Source organism: Staurois parvus, unplaced genomic scaffold (assembly GCF_062004578.1).
Source record: "Staurois parvus isolate SC_StPar_1 unplaced genomic scaffold, SC_StPar_1.0 ptg002140l, whole genome shotgun sequence".
In the NCBI taxonomy this organism is placed as follows: domain Eukaryota; kingdom Metazoa; phylum Chordata; class Amphibia; order Anura; family Ranidae; genus Staurois; species Staurois parvus.
In genome coordinates this window covers 1,418,408-1,427,631 of record NW_028319936.1, presented here as the reverse complement: position 1 = coordinate 1,427,631, position 9,224 = coordinate 1,418,408, and positions in this window count along the sequence as shown.

The window sequence follows — 9,224 nt, the reverse complement described above, 5'->3', positions numbered from 1 at the left end:
ACAGCGGGCTGTGTCTCTGGCCGCTCTGCAGCAGTGGAGCACACCTGTCATCCACTTGCTCAGCGGGGATCAGCGGACAGATCCCCTGCTGAGCAAGCAGTTCCACTGACAGGTCTGCCCCATGTGAAAGGGGCCAAAGGCTCTTCTGGACACAGGGGCACAAGTGACCTTTCTATACCGAGACTTTTATGACAGGCACCTCAAGCACTTGCCCCGGCAGAAATTGGAGGAATTAGAAATATGGAGCCTCGGAACCCAGAATTTTCCATATGACGGCTAGTTACAGGGCAAGTTGACTTTTGACCCTCTGTGGTCGGGCAATCAGACACATTCGATACACTAGCCGTTGTATGCTCTAGCCCATCAGGAGCCAACAAGAGTTCCCTGATAATAGGAACCAACACTGACCTCGTCAGGAGGCTGCTTACTCATCTTGTCTCAAAGTCTGACAACCCAACCAAGGGTATACACCCTATGCAGAGACAAGTTTATCAGCACCTAGTTCAAGAACAGAAAGCCCCACTCAGCTGAAGGAGTGGGGAAGATATGGCGATTAGAAAGAAGTGAGAAGATACTGCACCCTGGAGAGGTGGTGTGTCTACGAGCCTCAGTCAAGCTTAATTGGGAGCCCCTTTGTTGTCCTTGAAGCCGATTGACAGGGAGAGGACATGGGGGTGGAGGTAGTCCCAGAAATAATATTAGCTAGGGCTTTGCAACAAAGCCACGAGAAGATTCCAGTCAGTGTCCGCAACATCACTGATTCACCGGTGAAATCGTAGCCTGAATGCTGCTAGGACAAGTGAATTCAGTCACCCCAGTCCCGCCATCTGATTTGGTGGGGGGAGCACAGGATGGGATTCCCATAGAGACATTCTACTCACCAAACACCCTGTTTGTACCCGGGTGGAAAGAAAAGGTTAAAGCTCAGCTTCTGAGATGGCAGATGTTGTCGAAAAGTGAGTTTGATGTGGGGTGTGCAAAGAGTACCCAACGCCAAATTCAGGAAGACAAGCCATTCAGGGAGAGAGTCTGAAGAATCCCACTGGGTGATCTAGAATATCTCCGTAAGCAACTGGCAGAGATAAAGAGAGCGGGCATAATCCGAGAGTCACGGAGCCTTTATGTCTCCCCCATAGTGGTGGTGCGGAAGAAGAATGGTTCCCTGGGATTGCGCAACAACTACCGGACGCCAAGTCAGAGAACTATTCCTGATATAAAGGTGGGTAAGTGAGCGCAAACAGATCAGGTGAGCAGCTAACATACAGGGTAAACCTCAAAACCTTGGAATAAGACTTAAAAATGGGGTATGTAGCGCTAGAGAACAGATGACAAGCACAGGGACTGCTACAATATGAAATAATCACATAGAAGTTCATATAATGACTCATATATAACAGTCAGAAGCAAAACAGAGATGATCCAATGCTGCTCCAGATCACATTCGGTGAGCTATAGGAAGATAGTGAGGTTGTGCGCTTACCACAAATACACACAATATGAGCATTGTATGCAATTCAACAGCAACCGGGCATCATGGTCTGGTCAATAGCCTGGGCACCCTCTGGTCATATCCGAACATCCAGGACACAGGTACACCGCTACCAAGCTCCCTCTGGCTTTCCAATCCAAAACGCCACCTTACATAAGCTCATTAAAAAACGAGCCGGGAGGCAAGAAAGCGCTTATAGTGAAGTACGTTTATTAAAAACACAAGATGTAAGCAGAACAACCTGAACTTACATCGACAAACTATACATCCAGGCCCAAATAAATAGGCTCCCTGGTGGTTAGTGGTTAATACAACATGCACTGCATACAGATCCAGGTCCAATAGATGAAACCCTGGTGGCTAGTGATACCATGAGTATCTAGTCATATAATGCATGGGTAATGCAGATATACTCATCCAGGTCTGGTGAGGCAGTTCCCTGGTGGCTAGTGGATCCTCAATAGCAAAGGCGTCAGTAGGGTGGATCCCCTAACATGTTTCGAGCTAAAGCTCGTTTTCAAAGGGGTGAATCCTGCCCTTAGACGCCTGTTTAAAAAGCCTGCGGTCGCGCATGCGCATTACGCACCACGCGCCGCTCCAGGATACCGCGCATGCGCGAATGATGTCACACGCTAACCGTGTAGCTACTGTGCATGCGCGAGCGCGTCATCACTATGGACACTGAAGCCCAAATGACAAGATCTGCCCACACTTAGGCAGGCATAGGGCGGGTCTGGACGGCTGCTCTCATCCTCCATAGAAGCGGAGACCAGAGCAGCTATCTATAATGGTATATGCACAATCTAGATACACTAGATCGCCAGGGAAATACCCCAGAAGCAAAAAAACAGTTGTATCCATAATTATGACATACATTTAAAAAACATAAATATGTAAGAACCACATATGTGCATTTTAATGAATATAAAAAGACTGCAGGATCACATATAATTAAAATCCTTAAAGTGATCCATCCATAACGGTATATGCACAATCTAGATACACTAGATCGCCAGGGAAATACCCCAGAAGCAAAAAAACAGTTATATCCATAATTATGACATACATTTAAAAACCATAAATATATAAGAACCACATACGTGCATTTTAATGAATATAAAAAAAAGGACTGCAGGATCACATATAATTAAAATCCTTAAAGTGATCCATCCATAACTCCACCCAAGTTAAAAATGGAATAAGAAACGATCAAATAAAACAATATAATCATGCCACATTACAATGACATATATGCTGTTATCAAAAAGATAAGTGTCACATACTAATGACGAACAGTAAAACCATGCTAATGATCATGTGATGTCATGTAAAGAAATATATAATAAATGTCCAATATTTATACCCACATAATTAATATTATACAATCCAAAAGAACTAACGATCAAAGTGCAGAGTGGAAAATCATGCACAATGGTATCAATCTACCTTTATTAGAAAATCCCATTAATGTCAAAGTGGGATATAAACCATCTAGAAATGATGGATAGAATTCTATATAGACAGTCATTACCCAGCAGTAAACATGTCAATATAAATTCAAAGAACCCATTCCATCATTCAATGGTTGAAACAATATCGTAAATGTACCCCAGATAACGGTATAATGTACCGAAATTAGCACATAACTGGTAAAAAATCTAAAAACATAATACAGGTAGCACCGTGGACAAATCAAAATCTAAACACATAAAAAAGCTGTATAAATAAAAACAAAGAACCTAGTAAAACCCGAATCAACTGTTATCAATAAAGCAGTTGATGTCCAGGTCTACATTCAAGCCTCTGGGCTGAAGAGACTTGAGCTCTACAATCCACTTCGTCTCAAGACGGGACACCGCTCTCATCTTATGACCCCCCCTCCAGTGCTAGTCAATCACATCAATAGCTGTGAATTTTAGTGATGAAGGGTCTTTAGCATGACACTCTTTATAATGCTTTGATAATGAGTGGTACTCATAACCCTTTTTAATTTTATTGTAATGTTCCCTGAGGCGATCCCTCAGGCGCCTTGTAGTTCTACCTACATATTGGAGATTGCAGGGACACTGCAGAAGGTATACAGTGTGCGTGGTATTACATGTAATAGTCTGATGTATGGTATAACTCTTTCCGGTAATGTTAGAACCAAACTCCTTAACTTTGGTTTTATGAACCCCATTATATCTACAGGCAATACATTTATTGCACGGGAAGAACCCTTTAAGACCAAATGGTGAAGTCATCCTCCTTGGCTGATCAACTACATTAGGAGCCACCAAGAGTCTGAGTGGAGGCGCCTTCCTGAAAGTGATCTCAGGGAATTCTGGTAGAGAATCGCCCAATACAGGGTCACTCCTAAGGACAGCCCAATTTTTCTTAATAATTCTGGTGACTTCTCTGAATTGGATGGAGAAATCCGTAATAAAGGGGCAAAATTTGTCTGGTCTTTCTCTTTTCTCCATAGTCAGCAAATCCTCCCTATCCAATAAGCCGATCTCATTGGCAGTTTGATCCAGAATGTGAGATTTATAGCCTTTCTCCATAAATCTGGCTTTCAGTAACTCTGATTGGTAATGATAATCCGGTAAGGAGGTACAATTCCTCCTCAGCCTGAGGAACTGTCCCCTTGGAACACTGTTTAGCCAGGTCGGATGGTGACAGCTATCAGTCGGTATATATCCATTCCTGTCCGTGCTTTTAAAATACGTCCTAGTCACAACCTTAGTACCACTATTCATTAAAACAAGGTCTAAAAAGTTAATTTCTTTAAGATCATATTCATATGATAATTTAATATTGAGGTCATTATTATTTAAAGTAGTAAAAAAATTATTCAAAGAGAGCTCATCCCCCTGCCATAAAAGAAACAGGTCATCGATGTAGCGCCGATAAAATATAAGAGGGGGCCAGTCACGTGAGTAAACTAAATCTTCCTCCCACCTGGCCATAAACAAATTGGCCAGGCTGGGGGCAAACCTAGCCCCCATCGCAACACCCGTGACCTGTAGATAAAAGTTATGATTAAACCAAAAAAAGTTTTTGTGCATAGCAAAATCTAGGAGTTCCAGAATGAACTCTTTTTGCTGTCTGGGAATATCCGAAACAGCATCTAGATAAAACTGGACCGCCTCCATTCCATCTTTATGCCTTATGTTACTATATAAAGCAGAAACATCTGCAGTAACCAGATAAGTTTATTTATTTATTTATTTATCGAGTTTATATAGCGCCAAAGGGTTTGCTCAGCGCTGTACAATAGAGGGGGGACAATACATGAAACAGTACAGTAACATCAAACAGCACACAAGGGGTAAGAGGGCCCTACTCTTTCGAGCTTACAATCTAGGAGGGAGGGGGTAGAGGTACAGGAGGAAACGGCTGTGGGGGATGGAGTGGTAGGAGGAGGGAAGGGCAGCGGCTGTTAGGTGAGGGTGGGGTTTAAGTTTTCTCATTAATATTAAAATCTTTAAGATCTATTAATATTTGCTTTGTATCACGTAGGAATGCAGGAGTGGATCTGACCAAAGGTTGAAGAAAAACGTCAACATATTCCCCTATACGGGAATTCAATGACCCTATACCACTAATGATAGGTCTTCCAGGGGGGCAACTGAATTTATATTGACATGTTTACTGCTGGGTAATGACTGTCTATATAGAATTCTATCCATCATTTCTAGATGGTTTATATCCCACTTTGACATTAATGGGATTTTCTAATAAAGGTAGATTGATACCATTGTGCATGATATGTCATAATTATGGATACAACTGTTTTTTTGCTTCTGGGGTATTTCCCTGGTGATCTAGTGTATCTAGATTGTGCATATACCATTATAGATAGCTGCTCTGGTCTCCGCTTCTATGGAGGATGAGAGCAGCCGTCCAGACCCGCCCTATGCCTGCCTAAGTGTGGGCAGATCTTGTCATTTGGGCTTCAGTGTCCATAGTGATGACGCGCTCGCGCATGCGCAGTAGCTACACGGTTAGCATGTGACGTCATTCACGCATGCACAGTATCCTGGAGCGGCGCGTGGTGCGTAATGCGCATGCGCGACCGCGGGCTTTTTAAACAGGCGTCTAAGGGCAGGATTCACCCCTTTGAAAACGAGCTTTAGCTCGAAACATGTTAGGGGATCCACCCTACTGACGCCTTTGCTATTGAGGATCCACTAGCCACCAGGGAACTGCCTCACCAGACCTGGATGAGTATATCTGCATTACCCATGCATTATATGACTAGATACTCATGGTATCACTAGCCACCAGGGTTTCATCTATTGGACCTGGATCTGTATGCAGTGCATGTTGTATTAACCACTAACCACCAGGGAGCCTATTTATTTGGGCCTGGATGTATAGTTTGTCGATGTAAGTTCAGGTTGTTCTGCTTACATCTTGTGTTTTTAATAAACGTACTTCACTATAAGCGCTTTCTTGCCTCCCGGCTCGTTTTTTAATGAGCTTATGTAAGGTGGCGTTTTGGATTGGAAAGCCAGAGGGAGCTTGGTAGCGGTGTACCTGTGTCCTGGATGTTCGGATATGACCAGAGGGTGCCCAGGCTATTGACCAGACCATGATGCCCGGTTGCTGTTGAATTGCATACAATGCTCATATTGTGTGTATTTGTGGTAAGCGTACAACCTCACTATCTTCCTATAGCTCACCGAATGTGATCTGGAGCAGCATTGGATCATCTCTGTTTTGCTTCTGACTGTTATATATGAATCATTATATGAACTTCTATGTGATTATTTCATATTGTAACAGTCCCTGTGCTTGTCATCTGTTCTCTAGCGCTACATACCCCATTTTTAAGAGAACTATTCCTACCCAGTACACTACTCCAAGCATAGAAGATGTCCTGCAGAGCCTGTAGGGGCAAAATCCCCATGTACCAAATCACCATGCATCCTGAAGACAACTTTCATCACTCTACTGGGGTTGTTCGAGTTTGATAGGATGATAGCTCTGTCAGGAGCTCCAGCAACATTTCAGAGATTGATGGAAACAACTTTAGGGGGTAATATCATTGTCTTTGGCAAAATCCTCAAAGAGCAATTAGAGAAGGTTCTGAAGAGACTCCATGACAAGGGATTGAAGTGGTCTCTCAGGCATGTTGTCTCCGCTGAAGGAATAGCTACTGACCCCCAGAAGCTTGAAGCTGTCAACTTCTGGCCAAGACCTACCAACATAACTGAGCTTAGGTCATTCCTGGGGTTTTGCTTATACTACAGAAGATTTGTAGAGTGATTTGATAATAGCTGATAAATAGCTCCTTAATGAATTGCTGAAGAATGAGGATGATGACAACTTGTGAGGAGAGGAGAGCCGGTAATCGGCATTACTCAGAAGGGACATCTACACTGATCATCAGTATGAAACTATACTAGTGTATAGCCAGCTTTACCTGTCCAGTTGACAGTGAGTCTTAACTCTGTTCTTGTCAAGAGCTAATAAGCAAATTCTACATCCAACACAATTTTTGGTATGTTGAGAGCCTAGTCTCCTGCTGCATTCATTGGTTCCTCCTGAAAATTTCTATGTCACTGCTGTGTCCTGTAGTGACACAGGGGCCAGCAGGAGAAACCATGGTGCACAGTTGCATTCTACGGAAGTGTTGAATGCTGAAGACTTTGCCAGAGGTTCTAGCACCTGTACAGAATGGATTCTGGACTCACCATCTGTTGGAGAGGTATCCCTGATGAACTATCCAAAATCTGCAGACTGGGGCAAGCTGTTAAAATACATAAGCAGCAGGAGATTCGCCCATTGGTGATGTTTAGCATGGATAGAGGAATTGATTAGTTTTTTTCTATCAGCCCACAGGCAGAGGGGGTTTCACACCAGGATTGCAAAAAACCACATGCATTTGAGCACGCATGTTCGTTTGCATTTCTCACATATTCCCATGGGATGCATTTTGACAGGTCATTCACTTGAATAGACTGCAAAGTGTACTAGACTGCAAGAAAAGTAGTGCTTGCACTATTTTTAAAAACACACTGCATCAATCCACACTACCATGCGATTTGGTGTTCGCAAACCCACTGCATTTGCAATCTGCTCTTGGGGTGCCATTAACAATGACACCCGTATACAGATCACAAAGGCAGTGCGAAAATAAGGGGAGAGGAAGTTGAAACGATAATAAAAAAGGGCCAGATATGCAAAATATGAAAATACTGCATTTAGATGACTGAAAATGATTTACTCTGACCAAATATTTGGCCATTTTGTAGCTTTCCATAAACTTGCAATTACAGAAAATCATGCTGCAGAAATAAGGCGAGCTAGCCTGGCTGCCGCACACCTCGCCCAGCCCGAGTGGTTAGCAGGTAAAAAGCTTTTACCTGCTAACCACTCAGGCCGGGCGAGGTATGTGGCGCCTGGGCTACCTCGTCTTATTTCTGCAGCATGCTTTGGGTCTAGACGGATCTTTACCCAGCCTGCACTCTTACTAGTCAGCAGCATCCAACTTATCACACCTTGAAAGCCTGAGAAGGGACCCTTAACCATTTATTGTGGGCTACAGAAAATCATGCTTGAAGTTTCTAATTTGGGTTCAAAAGAAAAAATCAGCTTGGATATTGGTCTGAAAAATGCCTTAGTAGTAGTGTTTGGTCAGTGCTTTGATCAATTTTTCCTGCAGTTTAGATCATTTGCGGTCAGCTTACTTGATATAGGGAGCTGCATATGGTATGAATGACTCCTCCAAAAACGTGTTACCCCTGACATCACTAAAGGACCACACATGATATCCAGAATAAATAACAATAAAATCTCAGTTAAAAGTGCCATTCACATTGCTGTAACAGGGAGTTGGGTTTACAACTTTCAACTACAATTTTCATTTTAAAGTGAAAGTGTAGTATATATTTTGAATTATTTTTGCAGCTTTTGCATTTTTATTTTTTAGCTTTCACTTTTTTATGTGCTTGCTTCTGCATATTTGTGTTACTTTACAAAATATAGAGATCTGCTATTTAACCAGAAGAGGGAGCCCCGTGTTTCACTTAGTTCGCTGAGTAACCCAAGTAAAACAAGATAACAGCCACACAGGCAGTGCGTTGTCTTCAATGAGGTGGATTTACTAAAGAAGCTGAGAATGCTCACTGAAGAACTTGTGTAAATATTCTCATAATCATCCAATTAAGTGAAAATAAATTTTCCTGATCACTTTGAATACCCAGTCATGCGCAGATACTTTTCACATGACTGGACAATTGAAGTGAATGTCAACACATTTTTCAGTGAACTTTCTCAACTGACCTAAAGTTACATAACTGTATCCAAGCACCACAAACTAAAAACTAGATTTAAAGTGATACTAATGGATCAGATTTTTCTTAAAATAACAAAACATGTCATACTTACCTGCTCTGTGGAATGGTTTTGCACAGATCAGCCTCGATCCTCCTCTTCTCTGGGCCCCCTCTGGGGGCTGCTTGCTCTGGGGGCACTTGTGTGTGCTTGCTCCCGAGCAGCCTCTGTGTGTATTACCAGAGATTCTCTCACTTTAGAGTGATTTGCTGACAGGTGTTATCGCACAATGAAAAAAAAACATTTAGTTCTACTTTAAGTGAACTTGCTCTTTTCAAGTGATTACCCTCTTCCCACCTACCACATTTGTCATTTACACCCATTTCACACAAAGGATCTGATCAGGTCCACCTGTCAGTAATTCACTTGGATCTGATTGGACCCTCCATTCACTTTTTTCTGTTTACACGCA